The sequence below is a fragment of the Pseudophryne corroboree genome, chromosome 9, assembly GCF_028390025.1.
Source record: "Pseudophryne corroboree isolate aPseCor3 chromosome 9, aPseCor3.hap2, whole genome shotgun sequence".
Lineage (NCBI taxonomy): Eukaryota > Metazoa > Chordata > Amphibia > Anura > Myobatrachidae > Pseudophryne > Pseudophryne corroboree.
The window spans coordinates 222904051-222928350 of NC_086452.1; the positions used below are offsets into that span (position 1 = coordinate 222904051).

The 24300-nt window shown below is 43.8% G+C and overlaps 1 long non-coding RNA gene and 1 pseudogene across 1 annotated transcript in view; one reads left to right on the forward strand and one right to left on the reverse strand.

Annotated features, from left to right (window-relative positions):
* LOC134957903 (uncharacterized) overlaps positions 1-24300 on the reverse strand; it is a 103481-nt gene that overhangs the window by 50780 nt on the left and 28401 nt on the right. The window lies entirely within an intron of this gene.
* Positions 8927-9035, forward strand: LOC134959041 (5S ribosomal RNA; annotated as a pseudogene).

Here is a 24300-nt window from a genome sequence, read left to right on the forward strand (position 1 = left end):
CCCAACCCCCTAGTATGTCTTTTCGGCTCTAACGTTAACACTCTGAAGCTTTTTCCAAATCCATCTAGTGAAAGGCCCAGAACAGGCTCCCCATTTCAAAGTTTTGCCGACGTAAGCCACCGCGAGGTCCGAATGACCCCCAAATGCCTAGTATGTATTATGGATTCCAATGCTACCACTTTGTGAAGTTTTCTTTCAAATCCATCCACTGTAAGGTCCAGAACAGGCTCCGTGAGTTAGAGTTCTGTCTGGCGCATTCCGCCATGAGGTCCAACCGACCGGGACCATAACCCCCCTAAAACCTATCCAGGATCCAACTGGACCACCACTTTGGTTTCATCCCAATCGGTGCAGGGGTGTTTAAATGCATAACTGGAGCAGTTATATCTGCAAACTGCTCATGCACAACGGCTGCAATGCACCTGTGCAACCTTACACATTGCGGGCGTATCCCGTAAGGTAGCAGTCACAGTGTGATTGCCAGCGGCATTGGGGGGGACGTGGTGGGTTGACTGGGGGCATTCTAGGAGCTGGGGGCTGTGTGAAATCACACGCAGGGCCATCTTAACAGCAGTGTAGGCCCCTGGGCAAAGCAGTGCACTGGGGCCCCTAATAATCCTCCAGCGGTAGGGGTAGGGGGTGCTATCGGCAGCATCTTTGATTTCCCGCTGGCGGTAGGGGGTGTTCTATCTTCCGCTCAGCATGTAGGACCTGGAGCAGTAATTTTTGCTAATTACTCCTTTAATGCACAGATGGGGCTGGAAGAAGAACACTAAACTGTAGAAGGAGGCATTGTGCTGAATGAAGGGGCCCTGGTACATGACTTACAGGGTTGTAGGGGTGTTTGATACATAAGGGAGAGGTGGATAGTGGAGTGGGCTTAATATTCATAATTTTCCGGTAAGAGGGCAGCTTGCTTGACTGCAGATATCTCAAGTTCCTGGAAATAAATTTCTTAGCTTTGAATGGATTAAAAAACTAGAGAGTCCCACCTTTCAAGGGGTACTGGGGATTTGGGGATCAGATTTCAGAATACAGATCAATCTACCAACAAAAATATAAAACTGCATATTAGGCGTGTGTAGCTGGCGCAGGAACCAGCTGCTGGAAGGCTGATATCTCTGTTTCTGAGCAAAATAGAGACAAGTTGCCTGTGTCCACCGAAAGGGGAGAGTCCGGGCTTTTGGAGGATACCCTCAGAAAAACTCTAACTCAGACAGAACTCAAGATATCTGGCTGGGAAGAGCAATTAACAGGTTTGGATGGGGACCACTGATTTGACATCGGATATCTCCGGTTCCCCAGGGCAATTTTTCAAAAATCTGGTACCCCTGGAAAGAGGGGACCCTCGGCTATAATCCTAGGATCCTTATACTCCTGGGTCCCTTGGGCAAGTACCCTTTGAGCCCATATGAAAAGACGGCCCTGGTCACACGCAGCCACTCAGATTATAAAATTGGCGGTGGACCTTCTGACAGGTCAACCTTAAATCGATGCGTCCACAATTAAATTGGAGGTGCTACACATGCTGGGCGGCCTTGCCCTGTGCTGGGCCTGGGCGACTCCCAGCATGTGAGGAGATGAACGCAGATCTTGCTGAGTATGCAGCGATCTGCGTCCATCTCTGAATAAGGTGCATAGTGATATATTAACTTGATCAGCTAATAATAATATACATTATAGCAATAAGTTATATAAAATACAGACTCTCTGTTCTTGAACAATTACCCTAAATCACCAGTATTAATTATTAGTGGGTTTTTTTTATTATTTAATTTCTCTTCATTCTTGTCATTGTTTAATATCCGTGGATTTATGGTGTTTTTTCTTATAGAAATTGTTTTTAATGCAGGATTGTGATTTCAAAAGATGTGCACCTGTTTTAAATCAACACACCTGGCGACCCTATGTAAGGATGCTTTATTATGGTTGGTTGAAGTACAGTAGGGTACTAAAAACCCACTACTTTTCATGTCAAACTTTACCTCTGATCAAACCGGTAATTTGCTACAGGAAGAAACGTGTTGGGCATAATTATTTTTCACCCAAACAGACTTCTCATTCTCTCTTGGATACGGGAGACCAAACCGGTCTGATTGGATATTCATATTCCTGTACAGCCTGACAGTATACAGTGTCCTATGTAAGGAGTGCATGAAAAGCTCATCCGAACCTCAGAGCAATGAAAGGCTTGACCAGAGTTCAGCGGCCACATTGGCAAACATCCGTGAATCTGACACATAACAAGATGTATAAGCAGAGATGGCTCTATCATCGACCTTCCAATTGCTAGAATACCAACTAACACTCCATTTATTTGAAGTACTGTATCTGGCAGAGCACACTTTTTGGACACACTTAAGGTGAGCAAGGAGTTATATACAATTGTTCCCTGATTTATGTTCATTATCAGCACTTAGTTGTAGCTAGGCTCATCATTGCGGTAATGACTAGCTATGCCTGACTGCGCGGACTAGGCAATGTAATATGCATGCATCGCGGGTGCAAATATACGCATGCGCATGCCGGCAACTGCGACTCGGGACAGCCACAATGTTGCCATTGACTATATCAATATATCTTATCATTCTCAAGTTTCACAGGTTGTTACTATTTTACTCATGTTATAACCACTAGGAAGTGGTCCCATAATCAGGAGCCCGCTAGGCAAACACGGCACCCGCTTACGGCCCGGGATATCTCAAGGGGCCTGCAAACACGGCTAATTCTTGGAGCCATTTCTGACTGCCAGCGGAAAATACTCCCACCCACAGCAGCGCTGATTGGGAGCCGACATCAGCGCATAACAAACCACCACAGTGAGCTGAAGGGAGGCCCAGCCTCCAGTTGTTCACACAGCCCAACTGGCGTCTCGCTGATGGTGGCTGCCTGATTGGTGTACAGTGCGGGTCTGACACCTGACCCGCACCGCACCGCCGTGGAAAAGGCCCCACTCCACTACCCAGCTCATGAACTGTGGCCATACAGGGGATCGCTGGCAGCTTCTTCACCAGATTGCAACAGCAGCCGGAGACTGAGGCGCTGCTTAGGAGGCTGCTGTTGGTGTGCTCAGGTTGCTGCTGTGGGACTCAGGGAGTGCTCAAGAGGCTACTGTCGCTCAGGAGCTGCTGTCGGTGTGCAGGGCCAGATTGGTCAGCAACCCCAGGTCAGTGTTCCCATGCCCCTATTCCATTGTCCCCCCACTAGCCCATTGTTCCCCCATCTCACCATCCCAATCCTAACCGTGCAACGCTATTTTTTCTCCCTCCAGGGGTGTCGTGGACACCCCAAGAGGGAGAGAAGTTGTCGGTATGCCGGCTGTCGGGATTCCAGCATCGATATGGTGAGCGCCGGGATCCCGACAACCGGAATATCAAATGCCTACCCCCACTATCACCCTGCCAGCTCAGTATCATCCTCCCCCCCAACCAGCCCACTGCCCCATCTCAGTCCCCCCCCACATAGTATATCCCAGCCAGTCCAGTGACAGTGTCCTCCCCCTCAGTCATCCTAATGTCCCCTCTACTGTAGCTTAGTGTTACCCCCCCCCCCCCCCCAACCAGCATCATTGCCCCATGGTTATGGCTAAAACCAATTTAGGGAAAGTACCTCTGACGTCACAAGGTGGAGCAGCAAGCTCTGAACAGGGTGCCCGAAATGTACTTTTGCGGGCTCGCTTCACTCGCCACACTTCAGTAGTACACCATGCTACATGCAGTTGGTGCCGTGGGTAGTGAAAGTACTATCCCACCGGCCTAGCTCCTCCCCCTGACATCAGAGGTCCTTTAGCCCACTTGATTCCAGCATCTACCATTGCCCCATCTCATTTCCTCCCACCTAGTACCCCCCTAGCCAGTTCAGTTACAGTATGTATCCCCCTTATTCATCCCAATGTCCTCCATTCTCCAGCCTAGTGTTACCCCTTCCATCCAGCCCACTGCCCCCTTCCCATTGCACTGTCCCACCAGTGTATAAAATAAATTCATTATGTTTTAATATATAGTATTTTGGCACTGAGTTCATACATTGTATACATATACTATGTATATATTTATATATTGTACACATATACATGTGCTTTTTTATATTTATATAATGTGTTAACTATTTAATCAGCTGGATTTTATTGACCTTCGCTGGGGACAGAAAAATTATTAATAAGAAAAATACACAGGTAGATGATCAACGGTGGGCAATGATAAGGTGGACAGAGCATTAATTGAAATAAATAGAACTATAAAAATCCTCTCATGCAGCTACTTCCAAGGGATTTTTCTTAAATATTTATTTCAATTACTGCTCTGTCCACCTTATTGAAGCCAGCTTTCACCTACTGATGTACCATCTGCAAGGATGTAGCTACCGTGGGTGCAGGGAGTGCGGTTGCTATAGGCCCCAGGCTGCTTCTAGGGCCCGCCTTCCCCCTGCATCCAGTCACACTGAAGAGTAAAGCCCAAACTGGCCATCTTCTGTCTATCAAATCAAACTGCAGAGGCCCCTGCTTACACACCCTCCTCCCGTCAGCCAAACACGCTGCTGAGGTCCCATTTCCTTATGATTTTAAGTACACTAGTACCACTACCATCTTCCTGCTACAATCAGGGCATACACTGACTGTGCAGGGGCCTGTATACCTGCTAAAATAAGGTGGGAAACATGCTGAAGATTGTTTGAGGAAGTGGGGCCCCAAATCGGTGTCTTGCTTAGGGCCCCATGAGGTCTAAATCCGCCTCTGTTCCTATTACAGCTGTTATGCTTTTTTTGGGGGAACTTTACACTTGTATCTCATTTGTAGCCCTCCGATAGGTATTAAATACAAGAGATGCTCACTATTTTAGGGCAATAATAGCTTGAATCATTAGTTAACAGTTACAGTTTCTGACACAGGACCTTATTCAGTCTGGATCACATCTAAGATGCCATCACATACTGACTATTTTGAGACTAATGCGCACGCGCAGTGCCCACTATGCACGAGCCCAGCAATGCGTTCACATCACATTGATGAGAACGTCTCTGCCTGATTGACAAGAAGAGGTGTTCGTAGGGCGTTCTGGGGCGGTGACACAGCGTTGGGTGGGTGTGTCATCAGAAATGGGGGCAAGTTTGGGGCAGCCGTGTGACGTCACGCGCATCCGCTGCGTCCCAAAAAATGTCCGCTCTGCTCTTGCCTTCGCAGCCTGGCAGCAGGGGCAGGGGGCATCCACAATTCAGCGATGCAATTGCAATTGGATTGTGATCACATCGGTGCCAGATATTTGCATGATGGCCGGCCTTACCCTGTGCTGGGCAGCCCCCAGCATGCGATCACAGCTAGTTCCAGTTTTGCTAAAATAGCAAAACTGCAACTGAAGCTGAATAAGGTCCACAGTGTCCTTTGTTCTGCTTAATCAGCTGCTACCAATTTATGGGCCTAATTCAGGTTGCGATCCAACCGATACTATTGAGAAAAAGATGCGTGCGCAGCGCTCGTCCTGCACATGCGCCCTCATTTTCTGTGGGGGTAGGGGGATGGGGCGCAGAAAATTAGATTGCCTCTGCCTGTCAATCAGGCAGAGGCGGTCGCGGGGTGGGGGGAAGCGGGCAACATTCTGTTTCCAGGGAGGAGATGGAGCGTTGCGGGGGTGGAGCCAGATGAACGGGGGCAGTGTGGTGCGAACAGGGGCATTTCATGGACATGATCACGGCGGCTACGTGATGTCACATTCAGCCGCCGCGATCTTGCACATGGAGGCGGGCCTCCTGAATTTGCAATCCTTACTGAATTAGGCCCTACATAACAACGTTACTATATTTCACAAACAATTTGCTTTTGCTTGCAAATTTAGATTTTTAGAGATGTGCACCGGAAATTTTTCGTGTTTTGTGTTTTGGTTTTGGATTCGGATGCGTTTTGGCAAAACCTCCCTGAAAATTTTTTGTCGGATTCGGGTGTGTTTTGGATTCGGGTGTTTTTTTTCAAAAACCCCTCAAAAACAGCTTAAATCATAGAATTTGGGGGTAATTTTGATCCTATAGTATTATTAACCTCAATAACCACAATTTCCACTCATTTCCAGTCTATTCTGAACACCTCACAATACTATTTTTAGTCCTAAAATTTGCACCGAGGTCGCTGGATGACTAAGCAAAGCGACCCAAAAGGGCGGCACAAACACCTGGCCCATCTAGGAGTGGCACTGCAGTGTCAAACAGGATGGCACTTAAAAAAATTGGCCTCAAACAGCACATGATGCAAAGAAAAGAGAAAAAGAGGTGCACTGTGGTCGCTGGACGGCTAAGCTAAGCGACACAAACACCTCAATATCACAGGAATTATTCGTTCTAATCAATGGTATTATTGGTCCAAATCACTGGAAGAAAATGGAATGGATGGATACTTGCAGTGACACAGAGCTGCAAGATACAGCAATGGTCTACTGTACAACTATATACTGATAGTCACCAAAATGCTGCACTGTAATACTATATATACTGCTCACATATGCCGCACATATATGGAATGGATACTTGCAGTGACACAGAGCTGCATGATACAGCAATGGCCTACTGTACTGTACTACTATACTTATTATATAGATGACAGATATAAAGTTACATTGTGGGGCAATCCAGTATACGTTCTGTCACCAGGTACCAGTGAATGACCACATCATGTATATATATAGGTGACAGATATAAAGTTACATTGTGGGGGAATCCAGTATACGTTCTGTCACCAGGTACCAGTGAATGACCACATCATGTACTGTATATAGGTGACAGATATAAAGTTACATTGTGGGGGAATCCAGTATACGTTCTGTTACCAGGTACTAGTGGATAACCACATCATGTATATAGGTGACAGATATAAAGTTACAGTGTGGGGGAATCCAGTATACGTTCTGTCACCAGGTACCAGTGAATGGCCACATCATGTATATAGGGTTATAGGTGACAGATATAAAGTTACATTGTGGGGGAATCCAGTATACGGTCTGTCACCAGGTACCAGTGAATGACCACATCATGTATATAGGTGACAGATATAAAGTTACATTGTGAGGGAATCCAGTATACGTTCTGTCACCAGGTACCAGTGAATGACCACATCATGTATACAGGTGACAGATATAAAGTTACATTGTGGGGGAATCCAGTATACGTTCTGTCACCAGGTACCAGTGAATGGCCGCATCATGTATATACTTATACTGGTGGTCCCCAGTCCCCACAATGCAGCACACTGATCAGATATTTGCAGCACACTGAGCACAGATATGGAGCGTTTTCAGGTAGAGAACGTAGATATTTTAAGCACACTGAGCACAGATTATTTGCAGCACACTGAGCACAGATTACGGAGCTTTTCAGGAAGAGAACGCTGGCACGTCCTCTCCGTTCAGTCTCCAATGCACGAGTGAAAATGGCGGCGACGAGCGGCTCCTTATATAGAATACGAATCTCGCGAGAATCCGACAGCAGGATGATGACGTTCGGGCGTTCTGGTTAACCGAGCAAGGCGGGAAGATCCTAGGCTGCCTCGGAACCATGTAAAATGGGTGACGTTCGGGGGGGTTCGGATCCTGAGGAACCGAACCCGCTCATCTCTAATTTTTAGCAACAACATATTGCTCTCCAAGTACAGTGTACACACAAAACTTGCATTTTAGCTAGGCTTACCATACTATCCCTTTAAACTGGGACGCTCATGGATTACACAGGTACAGTGGCTAATTAAAACCAGGTGAAATAGCGGCTTGAAGTCAGGCAGACAGATAAACTGTGTAATTCATGGACGTCCTGGTTTAAAGGGATAGTATGGTAAGCCTAATTTTAGCAAACACTGTCTCATAGAGAATGTTGGCAAATTGTCTGTTTTTTCACACTACAGAAAATATTTGTTTTAAGGATTGCAAGACTCATCATCTTGGATTTGGATCGGGCTGTCCTTTACAAATCCCACACTAACACCACTAACACCACTTGTGGCACATACGATAATATTTGAATATCTACACAGGTTTTGCTGAACCACTGGGCTATAGTTTTTCGCCAGTTGTCAGGATGGCACAGACAGCAATCAATGTGGCTCCAGCAATCGCAAAACAGCAAAGTGTTCCTGCAACCCTGACACTGGCTATAAACTCGTCACCTAGCTAGTCACCATGCAGTTTGGCCAGCATCGGTCACCCGGACCCAAACATAGGGCAGTCTATTTAAGGTTCCTCCCAGGCACTCACTCATACTCATTAATTAGTCATATCCATGTGTGCTGTGTGTGTATGCTGGGTAGAGACGTAACCCTTTCTTTACTGTAAGACTGCAGTTTACCAGAAAAGGCATGAGTCTCTTTCCCAAGATGGGACAAACTACCCTGTTTGTCTAGATAGATAGATAGATAGATAGATAGATAGATAGATAGATAGATAGATAGATAGATAGATAGATAGATAGATAGATAGATACTAGTACAAGATATCCATGCCAGTCGGGTGTCATAATAAAACTAGTGATACTCACTGTACAAAGTACAAACACATAGCTACAAAATGCAGTAATGCTGTACAGATTCCATACCTCCCAACTGTCCCGATTTTCGCGGGACAGTCCTGGTTTTTGGGGACTGTTTTGCTGTCCCACCCGCGGGCCGCATAGTCCCGCGGTTGGGGAGGGGGCAGTTGGGAGGCTCCTGCACTTGCTGCTCTGCTTTGCAGAGCAGCGGTGAATAGGCGCTGTGTGCACGCGCACAGCTACTATTCACTGGACACAGAGGGAGAGGGAACACAGTACCATGGATGTGGGAACTGCTGAACCATGCCTAACGTGGAAAGCAGATCATTTTCACCTACTTCACTTATTCATTCTTCTTTTCTTCTAATCAATTCCTACTTTACAATTTCTTATATAGGTGCACTCTCATTGGTGTACAGATTGCATAATCCTCTATTATCATACCACGCTGCCAACGCCCGATATTGGAAGCTAAACAGCGTTGGGCCGGGTTAGTACCAGGAGAGGAGACTGCCTGCGAATACCTGGTGTTGTAGAGTAGGAATTATTTTCCTCTCTATGTGCGAAGGGACACCAACAGCAGTATCACCACTAACTCTAATCAGCACTTCTTTATCCTCCCTTTTATCTAATCCATGTCCATCGCAGTTCAACACCTCATTTTTTATTTATAAATGTGATATCTGTCGACGAATCAGGTATCCAAATATTGGTGACCATCGAATATTATACTATAACTTTATATAAGTTATCATAGTTGAACGTATTCATAATATTTTTTGACCACTCCTCGGTCCCATCAATACAGAAACCCTGTACTGGTCAGGGGAAATGGGGGTATGACAACCCAGTGTCTACAACCTTTCCAATTACTCTTTGGAGAAAGAGACCAGAACATTTTAACATTTTTAAATTCTTTATGTCTTAAGGATCATCTGGATGGGTAATTATGTTTCAAACAATACTAATAAAAGTTATGTTTTAAATATTCCTCAATATTTAATATAGGAATTTTCTTCCTTGTACAAGAGTGCGCCCACACAAGAGCCTTCTTTCTCTCCCATTGCTAATCAGATTCCATACCTCCCAACTGTCCCAATTTTCGCGGGACAGTCCTGGTTTTTGGGGACTGTTTCGCTGTCCCACCCGTTGGCCGCACTGTCCCGCGGTTGGGGAGGGGGCAGTTGGGAGGCTCCTGCACTTGCTGCTCTGCTTAGCAGAGCAGCGGTGAATAGGCACTGTGCGCAAGCGCACAGCGTCTATTCACTGGACACAGAGGGAGAGGGTGAATGCCAGCGGCTCACAGAGCGCTGGGCATGCCCCCTCAGTGATGGAAATGGGGGGCGTGGCTCACGAGCGAGACACTCCCACGAAACCACGCCCCCTTTCCACAGGCTACGAACCCTTTCAAAATCGGGCGCTGATGTCCCGCTTTACATGGACAGAATGTTGGGAGGTATGAGATTCTGTAAACTGTAGTTAAATTAATAAACATTGTAATTTACTGTGTAAATTAATAAACATTGTACTGCTGCATAAGGAAATTAAATACACGGCTGGTGCAAATATTATGAAAAGTCAAAAATCTGAATATAAATTAGGTTAGCTGAGCACAAGATCAATATGCCTGATTTAGCACTGGTCATACTCATAAGTCTACCTGCAGCCCGTGAAATTTATATTTGCTGCTTTGTGAATATGTAATAAATGCAACTGCATTTAACATTATAAATAATACATGTATGCACTTGTGGCATCTGATGCTTTTAAATGTGGCACTGTGTGTGCTACTTGCAGTATGCCCCAGCAAGATATTATAGCGGGTTCCAAAGGCCTGCTGTAAAAATGTGTGCTGTTGACAGAACCAAAATATAACACAAAGCATTGTGGCACTTTCTATAACAAATAAATTGTACTAGTACTATGGGGACTACAAACATAACAGACTGTATGCAGCATATGTATTAAGCCTTGGGGCGGGATGTAATGAAGTCCAAGTTCGCCCGATGTGCGGGATGCCAGTCGAACTCAGATTTTTTTTTAAAGGGGCCATCATTTACAAGACATAACCATGCCTTGTAAATGATTGCCCCTTTAAAAAAAAGTTAGAGTTCGGCCAGCATACTGCACGTCATGCAAACTCAGACTCCATTACATTCAGCCCTTAGGGCGGGATTTACTATAAGCAATCGCCGCCTCTCGCCGCCTACCGCAGCGATACTAATCGCATATGTACTAACATATGCGATTAGTATCGCAATGCGGTATAGGAGGCCCCCCGCGATGATGTCTGCCGGGTTCTGCGGGGTCAGCGGGGGTCTCCGTCACCTCCCAGACTCGGGAGGTGACGTGTGCAGGGAATTCCCGGGCTCCTCCTCCTCCCCCCTGCAGCCGGAAGGAGACAAGGCTGTGATGCGGGGGAGAAGGAGGAGGGGGGCCGCACCAGCAGGCAGCAGCAGCTCAGGCATGCCGGGGGGGAAGGGGGGGGGGTCGTCGTGAGTGGCGCGGGGCGGCGGCGGCGGTAAGAATCCCATAGGCTTCTATAGGGTATCGCCATAAAAAGATGGCGATACCCTATGATGCGAAAACGCGGTGGTCGGGAGTTAGTACATATGAAAATGCGGTAAAACGGGGGTTTTACCGCATTTTCCCTTTAGTAAATCCCGCCCTTAGAGAGAAAGTGGAGAAAGATAAACGCAGGGCTGAGCTGACACAACCTTGCAATGTTAATATTATTTCACACCATTTTCACATTATTTTAGTGTCACCTAAATGTACTAAAGGGCAGTTGGAGGAGAAATCACAAAATGGGACTGTCCCGTGAAAATCGGGTGAGTTGGGAGGTATGCATTATGCAGAGTCTCCTCCGGTTCCCTGACTCCTGCTCTGCCATGCCTGTCCAGTGTCTGTGATCAGCCTGTGTGTCTAAATAGACCACACACTGATCACATAGGTGTAGAATAGAATACAAATAAAAACTAACTTACATGCACTGGAGGGCTGATTGGTGGCTTTGCAATGTATATAATTATCGCAATGCAAATTGGGGCGAATTTATCATATCCCATCCGCATCTGAGATTTGGATTGTTATAAATAAACCCCAATAATAGAGAGCTAGAGTTACAATGTCCCAGCCCATTCAGCACAAAGATGAAATCTACAAAAAACATCATGTCTGTGACATAGCCCTGCCCACTTTATGTTTGCGTTTTCCCTGCATTTTCTATATAGTCTTATCTGTGTAAAATGTACTGCATCATTGGTATACATTTAATTTACCGGCTGTCGGGATCCCGGCGGTCAAGATACCGATGCCAGAAACCCGACAGCTGCCAATGCCGGTAGCTAGAATACCAGCTCAACAGGACCCTTCCCGTTCGTGGGTGTCCACGACTCCCATAGAGCGGAATTAGAACCTGTGACAAGCACAGCGAGCCACCGAGCTCGCAAGGGGGCCCTTTGCGCTCTTCCCACTGCTGGCATACAGGCGGCCAGGATGTGGCATACTGCTGGCATACTGTGACGAGCAGAGCAAGCCAACGAGCCCGCAAGGGGACCTTTTACGCTCTTCTCGCTGCTGGCATACAGCTGGTAAATCATACTGAACCAGCATCATTACCTGCCTCATTAACTGTCTGTGCTTGTCATTAGAACCAAGCTATTAGTAGTACCTGCTATCACAGTATCTTGGTCAATAGTGCAAAAATATTTTCTATATAGCAAGAAAGGGAGACTGGAAAAAGAGAGAGAAATTCATGGTTGCCAAAACTCCCTCCCAAGGAAAAATAAAAATCAATAAACTTTCTAAAAATTATATAAGTTGATATTTAGCATACACTTTCTGAATGGGGATGTAGAGGAACTAATGCCCCTTTAGACATAACATTGGCAAAGCATACCAGCATTGCTTCATTATTATTATTATTTATTTATTAATAGTTTCTTATATAGCGCAGCAAATTCCGTTGCGCATTACAATTAAAAACAACAGTGTGAAACCAAAGCTGGTCAATAACAAACATCCATAGAGATAGGAAGGCCCTGCTCACAAGCTTACAATCTATAGGGAAATAGGCATTAATACACAAGGATAGATGCATAGTTGTCCACCAGATTGCAAAGGTAATTTGTGGGCTTCATGATATGGCCACACAGCAATGATGAACCGGGGTCAGGAGGAAGGAAAAGTGAAGAAAGAGAAAATGTGTGAGGATATTTGTTGACTGTACAGTGGGGATATAATTGGATAGGAAGCTTATGAAGATTTAGTGAGCTGTTCTGGAATTTGATAAGCTTGCCTGAAGAGGTGAGTTTTCAGAGAACGCTTGAAGGTTTGAAGACTAGAGGAGAGTTTTATTGTGCATTGCAGTTGTTGCAGCCCGAAGAAAGTCCTGCAATTGTGAATGGGATCGAATAATGATAGCTGTAGATCTTATGAATGGGAGCGAATAACGATAGACATAGATCTTGTGAATAGCAAAGAGGTCAGGTTAGGAGATATTTTGAGATAAGCGAAGAGATGTACATAGGTGTAGTTTGGTTAATGGCCTTGTGTGTGAGTAAAAGTATTTTATATTGAATACGGTAGAATACAGGTAACCAGTGGAGGGACTGACAGAGTGGATCTGCAGACAATGGGGTGTAAATAAGAGTTAATAAATTTAGCACATCTACGATCATGTACTCTGACATCGGGGGGATGCCCAGCACAGGGCTAGTCCGCCCCACATGTCAGGCATTAACCCCTTGCACAAGTACAAAAGCATCGCCGCTTTTGTACCTGGCAAGTAGCTCCCTACCTGCGCAGCTCCTGCCCAGCGCCAGGGAGCTACCCGCCGCATTCCGGGTTGCAGCGGCTGCCGTCCCCCAACGGAGGCGTGTCCAGACCGCGCCCCGCCAATGGTGTTCTAATGCCGTTGGTACACCCCCTCCCGTTTCGCAACAGCCTCTGCCTGTCAATCAGTAATTCAGACTGTGATCGCTGCAGCGATGCAGTCTGAATTACCCCCAATGAGCGTTTAGCCTCTCAGCTGCATTCAGAATGGATTGTAGTGGTGAGGGACTCTTCTTTGGTAAGACCAATAAGAAAACTATTGCAATAATCAATGAGGGAGATAATGAGAGCATGGATTAGAGTTTTTGCAGTGTCTTGTATACAGTCATATTCTGGATATGTTTTTTAGATGCACAGATGCATGTAACATGATCTTGAGAGAGATTGAATGTGGGGAACACAGGACACTTCAGAGTCAAGGATAACACGTAGGGGCTGACTCAATTGTGTTTTGGTGCCCATGCACATCACGTATGTCGTGCCCAAACTGACTGGGTTAAGCCATCAAAAATGGCTAAACACTTCTAAACTCCATGCTTTGGGCCTCCAAACTAGATAGATAAGCAGTATAAGAGCCTAGAAAGGGCCGTGTCTTGAAGAACTAGGGATTGTAGTGTTTGTATGAAAAGAGAGTGGTCAACAGTGTTAAAAGCAGCAGAGAGATCTAAAAGAATAAGAAGTGAGTAATGGCCTTTAGACTTCGCAGTGACCAGATCATTTGCTACTTTAATCAGTGCTGTCTCTGTGGAGTGTTGGGAATGAAAGCCTGACTGAAGTGTGTCCAATAAGTTGTTTGAGTTAAGAAGTGTGTGAGGTGAGTGTAGGTAAGTCTCTGAAGTAGCTGGGAGAGGCAAGGGAGCTGAGAGATGGGACGATAGTCTGAGAGAGAGTTAGGGTCAGAATTTAGTTTTTTCAGAATGGGAGTAATCACTGCATGCTTCAGCAGTGAACAAAAGATACCAGTAGAGAGATAGATATTGCAGATGTTAGATAAGGTTTGGATGAGCACAGGAGACAGAGATTAACTTATTTGTGAGGGTATAGGATCAAGAGGAGAGGTAGCAGAGTAGCAGGATGAGAAGAGTGATGATACTTTATCTTCATTTGTGGGATCAAATGAAGAGAAAGTACAAGAGGGTTTAGGCACGGAATTGAGCAGGTCACAAGCTGAGGAAGAGCATAGCATTTCATCTCGGATCTTATCAATCTTGTCCTATAAGTAGGAAGCAAGATCTTGTGCCTTGATAGTGGCTGGTGGGTTGGGTGAGGGAGGATTCAGTAGTGATTTAAATGTATTAAAAAGTCATTTGGGGTTAGAGACTTCAGCAGAGATGAGAGTTTGGAAATATGTTTGTTTAACAGTGTCCAAGGCATTATGATAAAAGTGGTGGATAGTCTTATATGTGAGGAAGTCGCTTGGAATATGAGATTTACACCACTGATGTTTAACTTTAGAGTTTTGTTGGTGTCTTGTTAATTTAAAGTGCCATGGTTGACATCTAGGCCTATGTGGATTGTGATGAGGAGGATTGGAGGACTTCAGTGACACGGAGTTTGAAGTAATGGAGGAGAGTATGCAGGTGATAAGGTTGTGATATGAGAAAGGGAAAGGGGTGTTAGAGAATTCAGAAACTGAGCCCAGTCTGATGAATACTAGATCAAGGCAGTGGGCCTCCTGATGAGTAGAGGAGTGAGTCCATTGGGAGATGCTGAGAAGTTAGAGAGAGCAGTTTGGAGGCATAAGCAGATTTTGGACTATCAATAGCAATATTGAAATCACCCATGATGATGGTGGAGATGTTAGAGGATAGGAAGTGAGGGAGCCAGGCATAAAAATCTTCCAGAAATTGTTTGGGTTGCCCAAGTGGGTGATAGCTGCAACACACAGAAAGAAAGGAGTGTAAATCCTGATAGAATGTACTTCAAATGATGTAAATATGAGTGATGGAACCTGATTAGAACTGTATATGTGAAAAATTGGGAAAGTAATAATCCAACCCCACCTTCTTTACTATTACCAGGCCTGGAGGTATGTGTGAAGTGGAGATCACCATGTGACAGTGCTGCAGGAGAGGCCATGTCTGATTGTGTGAGCCATGTTTCTGGTATAGCCAGCATACTGAAGTGGTTACATATGAAGAGGTCATGAATGGATGTGAATTTGTCACAAACAGAGATTATGTTATAAAGACACGATTATGTTATTTAAAGGGTGATGGGATTCATGCGATTTTTTGGGTGTAGCAGGTAGGTGAATTTTTTTTATGGTGAGAGGATGTGGATGTTATTGTCAATGTATATAGGTAAGTAAAAATCTCATGAGTGTTAATAAGAGGGGAGTGGATAATTGAGGAAGCAATGTGTACATGAGGTGAGTTGCAGGGACAATGAAGGATGTGATTGCTTTTCAGAAAATACCATGGAGTGCAATGCTGAAAAGCAAATTTGGGGTACCTGGTTTGTTTGAGGTAAAAGCAAAGTTATTTAGGCTTATAGCGTAAAGAAGTTGCAATTGTTAAAGTTAAATGTTCAGATATATGTTTCCCTCATGTGCTTATCCTTTTCTTACTTTAATAATCTTCAACAGCACCAAATCCAGCAGTCTTCTGCCACCTGATACTTATTCCAATGTCATCTGCTGATGTAGCTATGTTTATTTACCCTGCACTTCTCTTATATTGTCGTTAACTGTAAGTTGCTGTTTTCCTGTTTTGATAATTTGTTTATGTACTCTAATTGGGTGCTGCGGAACCCTTGTGGCGCCATATAAGTAAAGGATAATAATAATAGTGTTGTTCAGCTGTTCATTTCCAAACCCTTAGTGTTATGAACAGTGGCGTAAGTTTGTCCCAGTTGCCCGGAGGCAATAAAAATATTGGTGACCCCCCCATTATATATAATTGCTCCTGCATGGCAAGCCTGCAGATTCTAACTATATGAAGCTACTACAAAACCATTGCAACTAGGCAGATCTATGTAGGGGTCCAGCCACACACTACATAGATCTGCTCAGTCACTCACAATGCTGATTATTTCTCTGACAATTAATTTGCAAGTGTCATATCCAGGATTAGAACCTACAAGCTTTTACACTGGTAGCATGCACCTTACTGATGGAGATATCTGCTCTTGCATAGGAAGTAGAAGAATTCTAACTATATGAAGTTACTTGTAATTGTCAGAAAAATAACTTCATATAGTTGGAATTCTCATGCTTCCTTTATAGGAGCAAATAGCTCCATCAGTAATGTGTCTGCTTCCAGTGTATCTATAATAAAGAGGGTGTGATTTCTAAGGTGCAGTGACTAGTGGGGAAGTCGGCTACGGAAGAGATACCGGCTGCTGTCATTTAACTTAATTGATTAATGTCGCTGAACACACGGAACAGGAGGAGAGGTGCCCCCCTTCAAAGCAGGAGCCCGGCGGCAGTTGACTCCATTGCCTCCCAGAGTTCTGCCTCTGGTTATGAACAATTTGTGTATGTGAACACATATTGGGCCTAATTCAGCATGGATTGCTATTCAGAGAAATTGCAGTTGTCTGCGAGAAGAAAGGCGTTACCTCGACAGGTAGAAACAATGCCCTATGCATCGCAGATCACTATACACTTGCAAATGCATACGCAATTCGCGGAACATCGAAGAAAGTTTGCCATCTGAGCAAATGTGAGTAGGTCTGAGGCTTACACTAATCTGCAACTGAGACAGCCTGGAAGTGGTCTGCGCTGACATCAGAGATGCTCCCCAAAACTGCCTGAGCACACCTGCGTTTTTTGTTACAAAGACAGAAAACATCAGGTTTCCGCCCAGAAACGTAGACTTCCTGTCAGTCAAACAGTGGCTACATTACAATTGTGATGTGTATGCATTTTATGACACTACTACCCCAAGCGCATGTGCAATGCGAGTGATACGCATGTGCAGTCATTCAATAATCGTTCGTTTTGCAATTTCTCTAATTAGCAATCCATGCTGAATTAGGCCCATTGATCAAAACAGCTGACCCTAGGTTGTATCTAAAGGAATAATGTGGCAAATTAATGAAGACTACCAGTAAGGCAACCGTTTAGCTGGTGAAAGGTGAGAAATTACACTGTATAAGACTACGCAAACATCAGGCCAGTATAACTTCATTAACTATGCATGACAGAGCAAAATTGCAAACACAGGTATTTACAGTCACAAGCAAATCATGATGTAATGAGATGAATTAAGACTTTGGGGTGGGAGGGGGAAGGGGGGCCAGAGGCACTTGAGACATATAAATATTAAAGCTGTGCAGTGACCCTCATGTTTTACATCTGTAAATGCAGCGCTTCCATCCCAGGATACAACAAGCCAGCACATATATTACATACATCTTGACATGTATGTTTATATGTGCCAGGGGCTTAATTCGCCGCTGGCCAAAGGCTAGCTGGTTAAACAAAGCGACAGAGGAGCGCCTCTCTGTATGTTATTAAAAGCTTATCTGTACTTCATTGTTTCTGTACTGTATTATGGGGGTCATTCCGAGTTGATCGCTAGCTGCTTTCGTTCGCTGCACAGCGATCAGGCAAAAAAACGGCACTTCTGCGCATGCGTATGTGGTGCAATGCGCACGCACGTTGTACTATTACAACGAATGATGTAGTTTCACACAAGGTCTAGCGAAGCTTTTCAGTCACACTGCTGGCCGCAGAGTGATTGACAGGAAGAGGGTGTTTCTGGGTGTCAACTGACCGTTTTCAGGGAGTGTTCAAAAAAACGCAGGCGTGCCAGGAAAAACGCAGGCATGGCTGGCCGAACACAGGGCGTGTTCGTGACGTCAAAACAGGAACTGAACAGTCTGAAGTGATCGCAAGCGCTGAGTAGGTATGAAGCTACTCTGAAACTGCACAAAATTATTTTGTAGCCGCTCTGCGATCCTTTCGTTCGCACTTCTGCTAAGCTAAAATACACTCCCAGTGAGAGGCGGCATAGCATTTGCACGGCTGCTAAAAACTGCTAGCAACCGAACAACTCGGAATGACCACCTATGTTCATTCTGTTAAGTGCATTGAGCCCCGTTGTTGAAAGAATGCTATATAAATAAAATTATTATTATCACACAATCAATTTTGCAGCCACTAAGAGAGTACACTGTAAACAGCAAAGGATTCCTGACAAGGGCTGAAATAACTAAATGGTTTATTGATTAATTTGATTAATTTAGAATTAAAAAAAATCCCAAGAATCTGTTTTGCAGTCACTAAGAGAAAAAAGGCCATAAGAGTAAGCTGTAAATAGCAAATGATTCCTGACGAGTGCTGAAAGAACTGATTCATTTATAGATACATTTGATTAATTTAAAATACACAAAAAAATCATAAGAACCTGTTTTGCAGCCACAAATCTGTTTTAAAGCCAATAAGACAAAAGGTCAACCATAAAACAAACAAGAGTACAATTTTAATAGCTACAGATTCCTGACAATGGTTGAAACTGATTAATTCATTATTTATTGATTTAACTGATTCATTTAGAATAAAATCACAAAAATCTGTTTTGCAGCCACTAAAAGGCCATAAATGAGTACAGTGCCCCTACAAAAATGTTTTGGAGGGACTACCTCTGATCATTAACGAGGAGATTGATGATGAGGGTGTTGGCAGTGGAGATTACATGTGCTGGTCCAAACTGCTGGTAGATGATACTGTACTGCTTGTTATTACTGTATCACACTACTGTAGCCCAAAGCCCTTCACTGATGGTGACTCTGTATCCCACAGCCCTTAATCACAGTCACCGTAGCCCTTAATCACAGTCACAATAGCCTTTAATCACACTAGAGCAGCCCACAGCCCTTCACTATGATGGTGACACAGAGTCTGAGGGGGGACATTGTATCCCACTATCTTTAAACACAATCACAGTAGCCTCACACTGTAGCCTGCCCCACAACCTTTCCCTCTGGCATTCTGTGTAAAATGGCGTCTGAACCACGAGGGAGGGACTTTTTACTAAACCAAAACACACAATGGATGACGTTTTGCCTCATTTTGGATCAAGAAATGCAGAGCTGGGACTCGGAAATACTTGGAAACACAGCTGTTCCTCACAGGAAACCCCCTGTTAGTAAGAATCAAGAAATACAAATAAATTAAAACAGATGGCACGATACCATATGTGATATCATTCAAATGATGAATGAAAGGGTCCTATTGAAACAGCGTCCAGTTTTCAGTGATAAAAACAGGTTCATTCGGTTTGAGTCCTCAATAATGGGGGTTGGTGCATTCCATCCAGGTCGTAACTAGGTGTGTGGGGAGTGGTTCACCTCACATAGCGCTAAAGGGTAAGGGGCGCTGTTGGCGGCACTTGTCAATTATCTGTTTTAATTACTTTCACTTGCTGCTTCCCCCCTTCCATCGCTTATACCTATGCAACATTCTTGAACTTAAATTTGGAGCTCTTTGTTATTCAGTCAGACCGTCCTTTATTACATTTCAAGATGCTGACATACCAGGGATTTGAGCCCATTGCCTGTGGCATTGAAGTCAGGCACTCTATTCATTTAGCTAGCTACCCTTGCAAAGAAAACTAGAAAATTTTAAGCTAAAGAATTTTAACGAATTCTTAAGAATTTGAACCTTGTGAAAAAATGATCAGAATTGCGCTGGGCAGATATATGTAATGTGTGGCTGCAAGGGATTGGATGTGTGGCTGCACACTACATATAGTAGATCTGCTCAATTGCAATGCTGGTTATTTTTTTTACAAAGTAAATGTTATTTTAGAGCTCACTGGATCTTTCCTCCAAGTATCTGCTGTGGTTCCTCCATTTCTGACCGCAAAGCAGCCCCTATAGGTTACTGAATTTACTATACTGTAGAATGTAAAGCATTTTGTCGTTTGGCACCGGCCGCTAATGCCATCTTCAAGATGGTTTTAGTCTATAGTAGCCTACGGCTACTGCACCACTAATTTTTTTCCCCAAATCCCTCTCTTGAACCCACTGCAAATGCATTAACGTAAGCTAAACCTGGAAGCAAAGTGATAAGCATAAGCATCCACCTCTTCTTCTATCTCCAGGGAAGAGAACCCTTCTAAACTTGCGTAAAATTTTTTATTTTTATTTTGTAAATTTCGATGATATTATAAAATAAGATATCTTATCATAATAGCTATAGATTGTAAGATTGCGAGCAGGGCCTTCCTACCTCTGTCTGTCTGTCTTTACCCAGTTTTATTCTATAATTGTTGTTCTAATTGTAAAGCACAACGGAATATGCTGCACTATATAAGAAACTGCTAATAAATAAATAAATAATAGCTAGAGTTACTATAGGAGATTACACTGACTGGCTTGAAATAAGGGAAGCTACTGCTGAAGGAGTGTTGCAGTGAATGATATTTAGAACTATTGCCAAACTCATGATAAAATTACCAGTATATAAATAATAAATATTATACAGTATTCGCCATTCTAATATTAGGCTAATCATTGTTAATTAATAAGCCAACAATTAATATAATGAATTGTACGAATACAGTACAGCCTGCTTAGGATACATTCAATTGGATTAATAAAGACACGACACAGGTAGCGAACCTTGGTTTTAATAAATTTATTTCCATTCACCATATATGGTAATTATATTACACAAGCTTATTGCACCTTCTTTATTTCGTGGTTAGACAATTTTAACGAATCTATTAAAGGTTAATTTTTAATCCTCATTTGTGCGCCAGCAAAGAGACATTCTTTCCTCTTCTTTATTCTTCGTATAACTCAACTTGTCTCTGGTAGCACCCACGAACGTCTAGTAATTAGTACCTAACCAAACTGACGGACATTTATCGGGGTTCTCTCTTTCAAACAGCAAATATTCAGAATTTAATAGCTGGTGCAGAACATATCCCCTTCCCCCATTTCCCTATATACCCTACATCTATATTTATTAATATTATTTTGACCCTGTTCACATTATTTTAGTATTAACTATGAAAGGGCTTTTGGAGGAGAATTCACAAAATTCTCCACCAAACCCTTAGATTTGCATTTCTTTTAGTAATCAGAATGTATTTCTCATGCTTGTAATGGCAAATGTGATCTGCCCAAATTTACAAAAAATTCAATTGTCAAAAAAATAGCAGAGGGAGTCCTGTGATAGTAACATCATCTTCGGATTGCATTATTAGGACTTCCCTCTAATTTCCCCTACTGTAGCTCTGCTCTGACAGCCAAAACAGAGCTCAGAGCTGGCACCTGTGATCAGCCATGTGTGTCTAAATAGACCACAGGTTGATCACTGAAGAAAATAAAAAGAAAAAAGGACAGCAAGGGATCGCGGTGGTGTCCCTGGCTACTTCAGCGTTTAGGTGTTAGCTTAGCGGAGAGGGGAATGCAAATTTGAGTGAATTTATCACATCCCATCCACATCTGAGATGCAGATTGTAATAAATATGCCCCTAAGGGTCATGGTCAAGGTTTTGGTCTTTGACATGAACCAATTATTCTTTAATGTACACCTTTTGGGAACTCCCTAAACTTAGGAGCCAAAACTAATTCAAGATTATAAAAAAACACTTTTAAGATAGAGTTGTAATAATTTGGCAAGAGATTTTCATGGCTGAGCAAAAAAACACTAAAAGGGAGGGTGGTCCGCAGCATGTCGATTATCCTGCCTGCTAACTGCTTCTAAAGCAGGGTATATAGTAATTCACACCCATCGTTCATCACATCGTCCCACTGGATGTTCTGCATATCCAATGGACAGTTCCACGGCAGAGGCGGTATTATTATAAAAAGCACGTAACAATCATACGATGCATCGTGTAGTATGTTTAGAGATGCAATATATATACATATATATATATATATATATATACACACACACATTGCGTTTTTTTTCACAGGCACATGTCTGCCTGTGACTAAGGGGTACTAATCCTAGGAGAAAGATAAAGTGAATGGAGCTAAAGTACCAGCCAATCAGCTCCTAACTACCATATCAGTTAGGAGCTTATTGGGTGGTACTTTATATCCGTCAACTTTCCCTCTCTCCGAGACTTAGTACATATACCCCTAATTAGTTTGCTGCTGGGATCATTAACGAGTTGCAGGCCTCCGTAGCTCCTTACACTGACAGCAGTGAGTGATTTGCTTGACCTACAGAACAGGATTTAGATGAGAGGCGGGGCATGGGAGTTGCATGCCCTGGGTCCTCCTCTCATAGGAGGATGGAGACTTCAATCTTACCATTGGCTTCTCCTATTCCCCACCCATTAACTCTTCTCCTCCTTTATTCTCCTCCTTAACTAGCTGCTTCCATTTTAACTGTCTGCTTTGTCGGTCATACTGCATAGAAATAAAGGCAGAGTCGGATTAAGGGTAAGGCCAAAGGGCAATGAAGTTTTGAGGCCCCTAGTTGTAAAATTCCTGTGAAACACCTCACACCACTCCTCTCCCCCCGCAACATACACACACAGGCCTTCACGTTGCGTCAGCCATGGGAGAACCAGCGCGATGCGACCAGTTCATGGACACAGTTTCGGGAAATTTCACAATCCTGCGAGACTCACTAGATGCTTCCTCAGCGGCCGCTATTAATTAACAGCTAATCCGCCGGAGAAGTAATAATCTAATAGTCCACTCAGGGTCAGCGCTACCCACTCAGCAAAGGTATGCAAAGCAGGTAGGTGCCGGACAGGAGAGGCACTCTCCTTGCTCTGCAACCATTGCTGCCAGCTGCCTCAGTCTACGCCTGTCATACTGTTTAATAGGCAACGGTGCTGGCAGCAGGCTCAGGGCACCGCACAGTGTTTCTAATTCAGTATAAGTGTATGCTAAATTATATGCATTGATCTATAGGAGATAATATATTGAAATATAACATTGAGTGTTTTTTTTTTTTATCCAATTCATGTGATATATATGATATGAGAATACTGCTGAATAGTTATTTGTAGCTGCCTATATATATATATATATATATATATACACACACTGTTCCTGTGCCCGGCGCTCCTAGTGTATGAAAAACATTCCTTGCTGCGGTGATTTCCCAAAGTTGATAGCCCGTTGGGTGTGTGAAGCAATGAGGCGGCACTCACCAGACTTGCCAGTAGTTAAAAACGTCCTTTATTGAATTCCTACGCTTTGGGCCTCCGCCCATCGTCAGGGACAAGTGTATGTATGTGTGTGTGTGTGTGTGTCTGTGTGTGTGTGTGTATAGGTGCCAATTTGACACCAAGAAACGAATAAAGTATAGATATATGGACAGCTAAAACAAAAGGTCTAAGGCTCTAAGTGAAGGGTAATAAAATCTTGAGATTTGAAAAAAAGTTGTATATCATCTGACACATTTTATGAAAGGAAATATTTTAAAAATATATTTTTTATTGGTTTAATAAAACTTTAAAATATAGTATGCCAGTGCTTTCTTTTTTGTTTGTTGATTTTTTGTCTAAATAAGGGTTTGGTACACACTGGCCTGTATATAGAGAGCTGCAGGCAAACTATAGTGACACTGGGAAATTGGCCGGCGCCAGGTTTTTCTTTGTTTTTCTTTTTTTCACTACAGACCTGGGAGCTTCCTGAGGAGAGCACCTCTACATACTGGACGCGGATCCCAATAGCAGCAGCAGCATGACAGAGCCGCTACAGTCTGGCTGCGGCCAGTCAGGAAGTCGGGTCATTACTAGAAGAGCCTGGGGTGTTAGTGGCTGCTGTTACTGGTCAGTAGTGACAGATACAGGATCAGGAAATGGAGGGTGCAGACAGAGAGTGGCTGAGGAACAATTGAGGAGAGCAGCAGGGGTGTATTTAGGGATCCGAGCGCCCCTGGCAAAGTAAAGGACTAGTGCCCCCCCATATTTGAAATAGGGAAGGCACGTGTGCCAAAAAAGGGGCATGGCCACTCAATAGTACCGCAATTCAAATTACACCACAATAGTGTGCCTTACTCACATTACACAGCACAGTAATGTACAGTACATTATTCAT